We start from the raw sequence: 12,945 nt of genomic DNA on the forward strand, positions 1-12,945 counted from the left end.
GAGAGATTCTATCTCTCCCCCTTCCCATCTCCCCCACCCGTCCTGGTGAGTTATCCCAATCCCCTGGAATAAAACAAGGGAAACGAGAAAAAAAAATCAATCAGATTCTCTAAAAAGAAATCTTTTAATAAAAGAAAGGAAAAAGTAAAGAATTATCTCTGTAACTTTTAAATATTTGTAAATACTTGTAAATATTACAGGGTCCTATAGCTTACAGACACCAGAAAGAGACTTTCCCCCCAGTACCAATACAAATCAACATATTCCCAGCAACTACACATATAAAAGTTAACCAGCCAGATCCACAATTGCAAATAGAGTAAAACAATCAAAAAGCCTAAACCGCCTGTTTTTACTTACTATTTGAAAAGAAACTTAGAGAGCCTGTAGTAATGTTTGGTCTCTCTCAGTCCCTCCGAGAGAAGAACACACAACAGACAAAGAACACACACAAAAGCTTCCCTCCACCCAAATTTAAAAGTATCTTGTCTTCTGATTGGTCTTCCGGTCAGGTGTCCAGTTCCCTGCTTGTAACCGTTTACAGGTACAAGAGACATTAACCCTTAACAATCTATTTATGACAAGGCTTCCAGTGGAGGTTGTGGAATCCCCATCATTGGAGGTCTTGAAAAACAGGTTGGACAAACACCTGTCAGAGATGGCCTAGGTTTACTTGGTCCTGCTTCGGTGGGGCGGAGGGGGGACTGGACTTGATGACTTCTCAAAGTCCCTTTTAGCTCCACATTTAATTAAGATAACAAGGAACTAAATTAGAGTAAAACACCCTGCATTATTAGAAAATATAAAATAAAATAATCCAGAGTATCTTTCTGGCTAAGGTCCTGGTTGTCCTCTTAATGAAATTTGGGTCTAGATTATTAATGGACTCCTTCACTAACTATTGGCTGCCCTTGGGAGACATTTGTTAATATTTTATTCCATGTAAACATATGGGTCTAATTTAGTCAAGGAACATTGTGAGAGCAAACTGGCATCTCTCCAGTCCACTGCAATAAGTGTCTGGTTCTTTGAGTGCTCTGTTTGCCTTACTCTTTTGAGATAAATTCACTGTCAATTCAGCTAACTGACTTTCGATAAATATCTCATCCCCACCCACTATATTAAGTATTTTAAGGAAAATGTGGAGAGGAAATTGATGTTCGCCTGCATAATGCTACTACAGTGGGATTTATGGTGGATACATATAAAAATGTTCCAGGAAAAATGTTGCCCAGATAGAGGACTGGATCCTGCTGCAATCCCAATCAATGAGATTTTTCACTAAGGATTGATCCCGCCCCCTATTGTTTGTTATTTTGCCATGAATATAGTAGGTTGTTTTGCTAGCCATTTATTAAACTTCCAGTTGACTTCATAGGTTTGCGTAGGTATTTTGGTCCTTTAGGTCCTAATCCTGCGAAGTGCTGAAGACAATGAAAGATGAGAATTCTCTACACCTCTCAGGATTAGACTTTACAGAAAATATTCCTTTCTATATACTTTTGTAAAAGCAGCAAAGGATCCTGTGGCACCTTAGAGACTAACAGATGTTTTGGAGCATGAGCTTTCGTGCGTGAATACCCACTTCCTCAGATGCATGTAGTGGAAATTATGCTAGCAAGCAAGCTAGAGATAACGAGGTCAGTTCAATCAGGGAGGATGAGGCCCTGTTCTAGCAGTTGAGGTGTGAAAACCAAGAGAGGAGAAACTGGTTCTGTAGTTGGCAAGCCATTCACAGTCTTTGTTCAGTCCTGAGCTGATGGTGTCAAATTTGCAGATGAACTGAAGCTCAGCAGTTTCTCTTTGAAGTCTGATCCTGAAGTTTTTTTGCTGCAGGATGGCCACCTTAAGGTCTGCTATAGTGTGGCCAGGGAGGTTGAAGTGCTCTCCTACAGGTTTTTGTATATTGCCATTCCTAATGTCTGATTTGTGTCCATTTATCCTTTTCCGTAGAGACTGTCCAGTTTGGCCGATGTACATAGCAGAGGGGCATTGCTGGCATATGATGGCGTATATTACATTGGTGGATGTGCAGGTGAATGAACCAGTGATGGTGTGGCTGATCTGGTTAGGTCCTGTGATGGCGTCGCTGGTGTAGATATGTGGGCAGAGTTGGCATCGAGGTTTGTTGCATGGATTGGTTCTGAGCTAGAGTTATTATGGTGCGGTGGGCAGTTACTGGTGAGAATATGTTTCAGGTTGGCAGGTTGTCTGTGGGCAAGGACTGGCCTGCCACCCAATGCCTGTGAAAGTGTGGGATCATTGTCCAGGATGGGTTGTAGATCCTTGATGATGCGTTGGAGGGGTTTTAGCTGGGGGCTGTATGTGATGGCCAGTGGAGTCCTGTTGGTTTCTCTCTTGGGTTTGTCTTGCAGTAGGAGGCTTCTGGGTACACGTCTGGCTCTGTTGATCTGTTTCCTTATTTCCTTGTGCGGGTATTGTAGTTTTGAGAATGCTTGGTGGAGATTTTGTAGGTGTTGGTCTCTGTCTGAGGGGTTAGAGCAGATGCGATTGTACCTCAGTGCTTGGCTGTAGACAATCGATCGTGTGATGTGTCCGGGATGGAAGCTGGAGGCATGAAGGTAGGCATAGCGGTCGGTAGGTTTTCGATATAGGGTGGTGTTAATGTGACCATCACTTATTTGCACCGTGGTGTCAAGAAAGTGGACCTCCCGTGTAGATTGGTCTAGGCTGAGGTTGATGGTGGGGTGGAAGCTGTTGAAATCGTGGTGGAATTTTTCCAGAGTCTCCTTCCCATGGGTCCAGATAATGAAGATGTCATCAATGTAGCGAAGGTAGAGAAGGGGCGTGAGTGGACGAGAGCTGAGGAAGCGTTGTTCCAGGTCGGCCATAAAGATATTGGCATATTGTGGGGCCATGCAGGTGCCCATAGCAGTGCCACTGATCTGGAGATATATATTGTCATCAAATTTGAAATAGTTGTGTGTAAGTATAAAGGCACAGAGCTCAGCAGCCAGTTGTGCTGCGGCATCATCAGGGATAGTGTTCCTGACAGCTTGTATTCCATTTGTGTGTGGGATGTTTGTGTAGAGAGCCTCTACATCCATGGTGGCTAGGATGGTGTTTTCTGGGAGGTGACCAATGCATTGTAGTTTCCTCAGGAAATCAGTGGTGTCATGGAGATAGCTGGGAGTGCTGGTGGCATAGGGTCTGAGTAGAGAGTCCATATATCCAGACAGTCCTTCAGTGAGAGTGCCAATGCCCGAGATGATGGGGCGTCCAGGATTTCCAGGTTTGTGGATCTTGGGTAGTAGATAGAATAACCCTGGTCGGGGCTCTAGGGGTATGTGGATTTCTTCTGGTGTTAGTGTAGGGAGTGTCCTGAGTAGATCTCTAGCTCGTTATCTCTAGCTTGCTTGCTAGCATATATATACCTGCCCCTGGAAATTTCCACTACATGCATCTGAGGAAGTGGGTATTCACCCACGAAAGCTCATGCTCCAAAACGTCTGTTAGTCTCTAAGGTGCCACGGGATTCTTTACTGCTTTTACAGATCCAGACTAACACGGCTACCCCTCTGATACTATATACTTTTGAGTGAACTTTCATAATATTTACACACATCTGCTACAAATGTTTATAACCCTGAAGGACACTGGTTAGTTAGTGGATAAATTCAAAGTTCCGGCTATTATAAGGTAGTTGTAATTTCAAAACAATATGCCCTGTTCATGAAAAGAAAATTACATGGGCAGCTTGTGTTCCTTCTGTGATTTATGGACAATTTCGGGAGTTGAATCCATGTGTGGTTAATAAAGAATTTCTTTTGCATGGTGCAGGTGTAACACAACATATGTACCCCAGTTTGTATTAACCTCCTCTGGCAGTGGGTGTGGACGTATGCTTCCATTAAATGTGTGTGCTGACACCTTGCAATTGCATAGCTCTTTATATCCCAGAAGCAAAAAATATCAGTTTTTCCATCTGTAAAATTGAGACTGGTAAGTATGATGGTCTCAGATATGTAATGAGGATTCATTTTGTAAAGCTCTCTGAATATGTGAAGTTATGTAATGATAAAATATTGTTACATTAAGCTCCCACTGCTCCCTGATGAGGTAAGTAGGTAGGTATTTTACAGATGGTTAAATTCAGATATAGGACAGATTTGGGCCAAAACCTGCCCACCTTTCTCCTGTTCCCCCATGTGAGTGCAAAGCCAGGAAAAAAAGATCAGTGTCTGTACCTGGGAACTCTGCTCTCCTTGTGTATCTTAAAGCACTGCTCCTCTTCAGCTCTCTCTCTAGGACAATATAAAGAAGTGTAAAGAGAACAGCAACATCACCATGTAAGGGACATATAAAGAACTGTATCTGCTACAATAGCAGCCAATGAATGAATAAATATTTCCCAGCTGCTCAATGGATTGGAAACAAGATTGTAGGAAGATTCTGTCCTCTACAATCTTCACATTTGCTTGCACTTTCATAAGGGACCTCCAACGAGAAAGTGGGACTGTTGTAAATATGTATCACAGTGACATTCTACTGGGAGAAGTTTAGAATCCATAAAGAGAAGTCAAGCAGTGGTGCCATAGGGACCTGAAAGAAGATTAAAGATTACAGTGTCCTACTGGACCAGTGACAGAGTGGGCCAACATCTGGAAGGCATTCTGCTATACAGAAGGCTGGATCACAGCTGGGTCCCCTGGTGACTTTTTCTCTATAGCTATTTTCCTTTCTCAAAACATATTTTCTATCTTTTCATTTAAACCCCTGGTATGTGTTAATATAAAAATTACTTTCATTTCTGAACAGACAAGTCTGGGAGTTTGAATTTCTTAAATAAAAAGTTGGAGCAATATACAATTGTGAATGTAGAAAAAACTCTACACATGATCCTGAAGCAGTTCTGAATGCAGAACACCCCTTGAAGTTAAAGGGAATTCCTTGGAGCTACTGCTGGATCAGGCCAACTACTGGTATATATTTGTTCAGATGCATCACTTTACTTGCACATTAAAAATGCTTAGCATGTATGGAGAAACTGTATAAACATTTAGTAACTGGCAACAGAGATAATTATAAAAACATCCAGAATCCAGAGTAAACATTAGTCTAACGGGGTCTGCATTAACTGATACCTTTTTTAAATGTTTTAGAAAATTTCAAACAACAATTTGGATGTCAAGAACATGAATACAGAATTAATGCATACAGCACCAAGTATGTGAGCATCAGTTACCGTTGACCTTGTGACAGCTGCTCTTTAGGGTTTTATTTACACAAATAAGGAAGCTAGATTTTTGCAGCATAAAAATAATCACTTGTTGAACATCCCTGTGCAATTTTTGTTGATTTGATAGAAAACAAATTTATCAAAGGCCAATGGAAAGGTTGTGTTTGGCCCACTGCCCACTTTATAGCAGGCAAAAGTCCATGTGGTACTGGTAACCAAGCCCCAGCAGGGGGATGTGGGTATATGCATGGACTGATTTTAAACCAAAATAAATTGCTTGTTTGAAATATGCCTAGGCCTTTGTTGGCATCTAAATCACAGAGATTATGCCCAGATGCAACACTTAAAAGTTAATAGGGTTCTCACACCTCTGAAGTTAACAAAATTTTTTTAAAAAAAGGAATAGATTCTGCCCTATACATTGTACAACCCCATTGAATTTAAGTTATCAGATCTCAGAAGTGTTATCCGTTATTTTCCAAATTATCTCAAAACACAGCAGGGTAAGTTTTAAAATGGAGGGGGTGTTAAAACATGAGATCCTAATTAATAGGAGTCTTGCAGTCAAATTCCTGTATACTTCTTTGAAAGTTTACTCTTGTATCAGTTCTCACTTCTTCAGTTACTTGTAAAATAAACTGATTCATACTTTAGCATGTGTAGTTGAAAACGATACATTGTTTCTGTGGTATTGGCTTTGGGCTGTGTTTTCATTTTAATTGTTTTAAATAATTAATTTAATTGGGTCACTTTGTAGTACACTTCAGAGCAAGATTAATAATATAGCGACTGTACTGACGTAATTCTAGAGGAAACATTTAAAGTAAAAAGAAGTTTTGTATACAGATTCTAATTCTTTCTGAAATGTCATTGAATTCCAGGCATTCTTTCCAAGGCATCCTAAAGTATTTTACATGAAATAACTTATATTTTAAGAACTTTCCTTTTGCACTGTAATAATGTAATATAAGAGGTCTCCCCTGGAGGCTTGGTTGCTGGAATGGGTGAAGTCCAAAGTACAAGGACGTGGTCCACTGACACCTTGCTTGAAAAAACAAAGGGGACAGACAGCAAATTAGCAACTGATAGACTGGACTGCTTACGTCTGCTACATGGAATAAGCTCAGTGGGTGACTAAGCGCTGGTCTACACTAAGGGGGAAAATCGATCTTAGATACGCAACTTCAGCTACGTGAATATCGTAGCTGAAGTCGAAGTATCTAAGATTGAATTACTCACCGTCCTCATGGCGCGGGATCGATATCCGTGGCTCCCCCTGTCGATTCCGCAACTCCGTTCGGGTTGGTGGAGTTACGGAATCGATATAAGCGCGTTCGGGGATCGATATATCGCGTCTAGATGAAACGCGATATATCAATCCCCGAACAATTGATTGCTACCCACCAATACGGCGGGTAGTGAAGACGTACCCTAACAGAGACTGCCTTTAGGGATAGTGAAAGCTGTTCTGAAGAACTTGAGGATGGAATTATTTCTGGGAGAAAACTGGCAGGCCTATCTTAAAGCTGTTGGACCATGTTCTGCTGTCAAGTTTCACTAGTGTACACAGTAAACACCACTGGTAGTGATGGAATTACTCAAGATTTACTCTGATATGAATGAAAGCAGAATGTAGTCCATTGATGTACATCGACTGTCCTCTGTGAGTGAACTGGGAGAGTTCAGGCTGATGTATCTCCAGTTTCTCTAGAGGGGCTCAAGGCTCATTGTACCTGGGCATTCACCCTGGTTCAGGCCACTGGAGTAACTGCACCAGTGCAAGCCCCTAGTATGGGCAGGGTAAATTGCTATCAAGAGCAATTTTGTGGGTGCTGTAGCCATCAAGTGGCGGTGCTTTGCAGCATTCTACCTGTGTAGGACAGACACAGGTGGAATGCTATAGGGAGCACTGTTATAGTGTTCCCTTCACCACTTGGGAAAGGAGCAGCATGAGCTCTAAGATGCTAGCAGACATGGGGCCTTGATCCCTGACCCTGCTTCCAACCCAGCAGGCCATGCCTCATGCACTGCCAGGCATGCTACCACATTCCACAGACTAGCACTCAAGGCAGAGTCAGGTGTCTCTTTTACTTATCTCCTGGGCGCACACACTAGAAGGGGAAAGAAGTTCCTTGCACCATCTCTCCCCTTGTTGTCCTTTATCTTCATTCATATTTTCAGTGTTACAATAACCTCAATGCTGTTGCTTAGATAAATGTGAATGTGATTTAAAAAATAAATAAAAGCTTGCTCATAAACATCAAATACAGCATCTTTTTAAAATCCGGACAAGATCTTTCTACCTGGCAGTTTAAACTTAGAACCTTGTGTTGTCATAAAAAAAAAAAGTATTGCTTTTCATCTGTCTTCCCTCAGGCTTCTAGGAGTCAATCTCAGTGTAGCAGACGCTGCTATTGCTATTTCTCTTTTAAATCTGGGACAGCAAAGCTCTGGCACTTTTTCAGAGTCCTGGTGTCCTTGATCATATTTCTTCCCACAGCAAATAAAGGTAAGGCTTGCACAGCAAGCGTCCTAGTTTTTAACTCCTAATTCCACTAGAGAAATTTAAAAAAAGTTTTGGCAGCTTCTTGTATATATAGGTATTAAATCATCCATTGTGTGTTTGTAAGACACCTGTGCAAGACTGAGGAGATAAAATGTAAATAGTCCTAAAATTCACCACATAGTACCATTTATAAAATCTCAGTGGAGCATGCAACCTTTCCCCCCAAACTTCCACAGCTAATGGATCATATGCCAGACAGGTATGTCTAGGAACAGTGGAAACCTTTTCTGAGTTGTTTAAAGATCTAAAATGGAATAGAAACGATAAAGGATTTTACCCTGGGAACATATTTTCAACATTTTTGCCCAATGTTAAAGCATTTAAGGCCACATCGTCAAGTGCTCAGCACCTAGAGTTGGAACCAGATTTTCAAAAGAGCTCAGCATCCAATATGCACCTGAAGTGCTGATCTCTTTTGAAATTCTGGCAATTACTGAGGTGCATTAATGGGCTCTGAGGACTTCTGAAAACTCTGGCTTTTGAAGAAGAATTAAGCAGCATCTTCAGTACCTGCGGAGTAAAGTTCTCACTTTACGAAATATTCTCTTCATCTGCTACCCTCTTACAAATTTGGGAGTGACACTGAATTATGCTGGTCTGCAACCAGGAAGCTGAAAAACAAATATGTTGTTGAGTGGCTGTTGAGATTATGGTTTGTTTGTTTTGTTACTGTAGTCGAATTGTATTGACTTTGCCTTCATCAGCAAAGGATTCACTAACAGCTGTTTTGAAACTAATGTGCCAAGGTTACATTTTTGTAAATAACTTTTTTTAAAAATACCCATTGTGTCTCTTACACGTTGTGCTAACATTGTCTGCTCACAGGACAATGTCAAATCTGAACAGCGGCTTTGCTGGAACTGATCTCAATATGCACATGTAATGCTGACAGACCCTGGTCATCAGCGAGCAGGATCAAACCCAGGGACCTCTGGAGCTTAGTACATGAGCCTCTACAGCATGAGCTAAAAGCCACCTGGCTGTTAGCCAAGGCTGTAGAGCAGACTCATTTTATCTCTCTCTTTAAGTGGTCTTGGTGCCACTAGATGGGACAGAACACCACACCCAGAAGGTATGTTGGTTACACACCCAAGGCACTTTTTAATATATAATCCAGCATAGTCAGATCTAGAGTGGAACTAAAGAACTAAAAGAATCACAATGGTGCCTTTTTTGGATTTCATATACATCAAAATCTACTCTCAAAGTGGCACCCCACTTCTCCCCCCCTTTTAAATGACCAACACAAATTTTGTTTTGCTTTCTCTGTCAGGCAAACAGTTTCTGATGGTCTGTTGTGTGGTTTCTTAAGACAGATTTCACATTATTTGTAATTCAGCGCTACCATATATGTTTAATTTATGGGCCTGATTTTCCGCAACTAGAAATGTTCACACAAAAATACATGCCTACTTTGCACATGCATACTGGATTTAGTAAGTGTTTAGCCAGTCATGTTTATTGGGGATTTGCATGTGCACATCCAGTAGGGCATGCACAAAGTAGGTGTGCTTATATTCACAAATGAACGCTCACCTACTTACTAAAAGTGAAGCCAAGAATTTCAGAATATATGTTACATTCGGACAGTGTTGTTATTCAAGATTGCTATAAGCACTTCCATTAAAAAATTCCTCTTTTTGATACTGTATATCTTTCTTATTTAAACTAAACTTGTATTGCAAAATCTTTTTTTACACAACATTTTAAGAATTAAATGTTCTTTTTGGTTAATAATGCACTATAAAACCTCTATTTAGGGAATGGGTCTCCTAGTTATAATTTATGGAGCCTCAGCAGATGGCGTGCAGAGAAGGACACTTGTTGCACCACTTACTCCTATGTTTTGTGGCCTATGTGTAGCTCAAACACTGCCCAGAATTTGTCTCATGTGGCTTATTAGTACTGCACTGCTCCAGAAAATAGTTAAAAGGATAGTTTTAAGAGATGCTGTTGAGATATGCCAAGAAGCTGGAGTACTTTCAAAACTGTCAAACAGGGAGTATCTGCAGCACACTTCAAAAGATTAATTAAATCCCTAGTCTAGGTCCCTATGAACCTAGGTAAGTAAGCTCATGAGCTACTAAAGCAATAGGAAATCTGAGCAGTAAGACAAGGAGAGAGGAGGAGGGATGTTCATATGGCTCCTGTTGCTAAGGAAACTTCAGTGCTGCCTTTGTGTCTATATATTCACACAGCCTCATTTTGATGCTGTGTAAGAGAACGTGACTTGTGGCAGTGAGGTAAAGATTTACTTTAAATAAAAAATTAAATTTATACTACCAGTATTTTATAGGTATATGTTTACTTGTATTATTTGTGCTTAGAAATGCTTCTGCCTTGCTTTTGTCCCTTTTCTTGGAGATGGTTCTGTAATGCAGCATTTGTTACTGTTTTCAGTTGAATCTTCCCCCTCCCCAACCCTTTAGTGATTTGTTTGTGTAGGGACCTGATCCTGCTTGGGGACAGTCAGTACAGTAGGTGCATCCTCTGTAGCTGACTACTACTGTAATTCTTCACAGTTACACTAGCTCATCTGCTGCATCAGAGGCTATTCCACATGCTGCACTGGGCTGTGCGGGTCCACTACCAATTCTCTACAGACCTACTGCATCTTGCAGGGCGGGAAAAGGGGCCATATTGGGAGTGAAGATGCTCAAGCAGAGATGCTCATGCTGGACTCTAAACGAGGTATGATGCAGCCATTTAGGGGATTATCACATGGCAACTGAATCCATGTGACGTTGTAAGACAGGAAGGAATGATCAATCTTTTATATTAAGTTAAGCCAAATACACAGTTTTAGATTTATTAAGAAGGAACAAACATTCTGTATTTGGCTCATGCTGATGAGAGTTAATGGGAGGCTCAGGAAAGTCAAAAAAGTCTCTCCATCCTGCCCTGACAGAGAAACAGGGACTCTGATTTCTCCCATCTCCTCAGGAGATCATCCTTCCTGGTCCACTCCCCAAATGACCTTCTCCTCAAGCTATGTGGAACCATCGACAGTCCTGTTTTCTAGCTAACTGCTCCCTAACCACTCATATCAGGTGCTGCTAGATTCAAGAGCGCTATAATTGATTTCCTGGAGCTTCTATAGTGACAATATGTATCAACAATATGTCAGGGGTGATGTTGAAGTAAATGTGCTTATGTTGCTCTCATAAGAGAAAGTAATGGTTAGATTTACTGTGCCTTGTCCCTTTTTAAGGACTGAAGGTCTGTTGAGGGAATACCTCTGATTGAAGCAGAGTTTTGTGTTCTGTGACAGGATGGAGCAGCAATGTGCAACCTGTTTTGGTTAGTTTTTTTAAATACTAAATTTAATAAAACTCCAGTTTTAAAACTGGCCTTGGCTGGGAGTATTACACTTCTAAAGTCACTCCTAGTGGCAGTTCTACAGCTCAGATCAGGGTCATTCTCTCACAGATCTGGGGACCCCTAGGACTGGTTGAACGAAGTCTGCTGTTGCCACAAGGGAAGAGGCTGGTCCATCTGTCTCTTAGGCCCAAATGTTTTTATAGCTAGTGTGGAAGTAGAGGACTCCAGAGTACCAGTACTGGCACAGTCCCTCAACCCTCTTATGGATTTAGTAACAGTTAGCAAATCGCACAGGAAGAGACTAGACTTGGGACTAGTGACAGGTGCAGAACACACCACATGCAGTTGGACTGAACATCTCCTGCCAGCAAAGTCTGCAGACCATCTAAGTGTTTGGCTTTTTTTTTTTTTGGCCCGTAGTAGGGAACAGGCTGAGGTCACCACAGGGAGTGTCTTGTATCTTGTAAGGTGAAAATAGAATTCCTGGGACTGGGACTTCTAGCCTTTGGGGATATGAGTCTCTCATCAAGTTCCAATACCAGCTGCTTCATATTAACAAAAAATCTCAACTACAAACACAAGCAATATATATTTACAATTTTTCTTGAACTTGACCTCAGCGGAGTAATATTTCTGTCATTTGCAGGTTATTTCTTTGTGTTTGCAGCAGCAGAGACCCCATTCAAAAGTTAAAAATGTACAGAGAGGAAATAAGAGCCTACATGCTGACCCCCAAGCTCGTGGGTTTGTCTAATGTCTTGCTAAAACCAGTCACCAGCTCCACCATTACTGATGTCAGCACCAAATGTGGGATAATTATAGCTCCTCCAGCTGACTACTGGGCCTCTTAATATGCCCACAGAGACTGAGGCTCCAGGTAAGAAATTTTGCAGAAGTCCAGCCTGCTGTAGCTAATACTTTCCAAAGTGATGGATTGATGGTTTCTTCCCCTTTAAACTCTCTTCTGGTTTAAGCTCCTGTTTCACTGTGTCTTTCGCTCTCACTGCTACTGCAGGCCTTCTGTGGAATCAGTGACTCCTGCAAGATTTTCTTTTATACTGGAAAAAGGAAAGAACACACACACACACACACACATATACACACACACACACAGAGAGATTAGGTGGGGAGATTATTTTTTATTGGCCAAATCTTGCCCTCATACCCACCCATGTAATTCCACTAACTTCAATCGGGTTGCAAGGATAGCACAGAGAAAGTTGACCTTTAGCATTTATATAATGATTCTGTAAACTGCTTTATACATGAAAGGCCAAATCCTGAGATTCTTATCCAGGTAGTTTCAGGTATTTCATGGGTAGGTGAAAGCAGAAACAGAAAGAAAGAAAGAAAGAAAGAAAGAAAGAAAGAAAGAAAGAAAGAAAGAAAGAAAGAAAGAAAGAAAGAAAGAAAGAAAGAAAGAAACAGCACCCATTATTTGGGAGTCCTGCAAATAAAAGTGTCTGTAGTATTAGCAGTGAGAATACAGGGAATAGAATTCCATTCTTCAGTAGAAGGACATCCACATGGTGTGCTAATGGACCTAGAGGATACAGAAATTTATTTTGAAACTATGTCAAATGTGCATGCATATACCTTAAAAACACAGGTGCTTGCTCTCTCTCTTGCGTGCACACATACACGCACACACACACACAGAGCCAAGGAATCACATAAAAATGATAGAGATGCTATGCTAAAATTGATGCAAGGTTACATAGCATTTGTTGAGAAGCATATTAATGAGCTGGCATGAATTCACACTTATGCTGACATTTGTCAAAATGTCTAAGGCCTTGAAATGTAAATTGTGACAGTGTCAAAATACAATCAATGTGTTTATAATCTGAACAGTAAC

The 12,945-nt window shown here is 41.0% G+C and overlaps 1 long non-coding RNA gene across 3 annotated transcripts in view; it reads left to right on the forward strand.

Moving 5' to 3' along the window:
* Positions 1-12,945, forward strand: part of LOC115660167 — a 70,845-nt gene that overhangs the window by 39,282 nt on the left and 18,618 nt on the right. The window contains exon 2 of one of the 3 annotated variants that reach the window (XR_004002762.1): positions 11,734-11,964. The exons of the other annotated variants lie outside the window; for them this stretch is intronic. This is a non-coding gene — a long non-coding RNA (uncharacterized LOC115660167). The remainder of the gene's footprint in view (positions 1-11,733; positions 11,965-12,945) is intronic. 3 annotated transcript variants of the gene reach the window in all.

The sequence above is a fragment of the Gopherus evgoodei genome, chromosome 12 (genome assembly GCF_007399415.2).
Source record: "Gopherus evgoodei ecotype Sinaloan lineage chromosome 12, rGopEvg1_v1.p, whole genome shotgun sequence".
NCBI lineage: Eukaryota > Metazoa > Chordata > Testudines > Testudinidae > Gopherus > Gopherus evgoodei.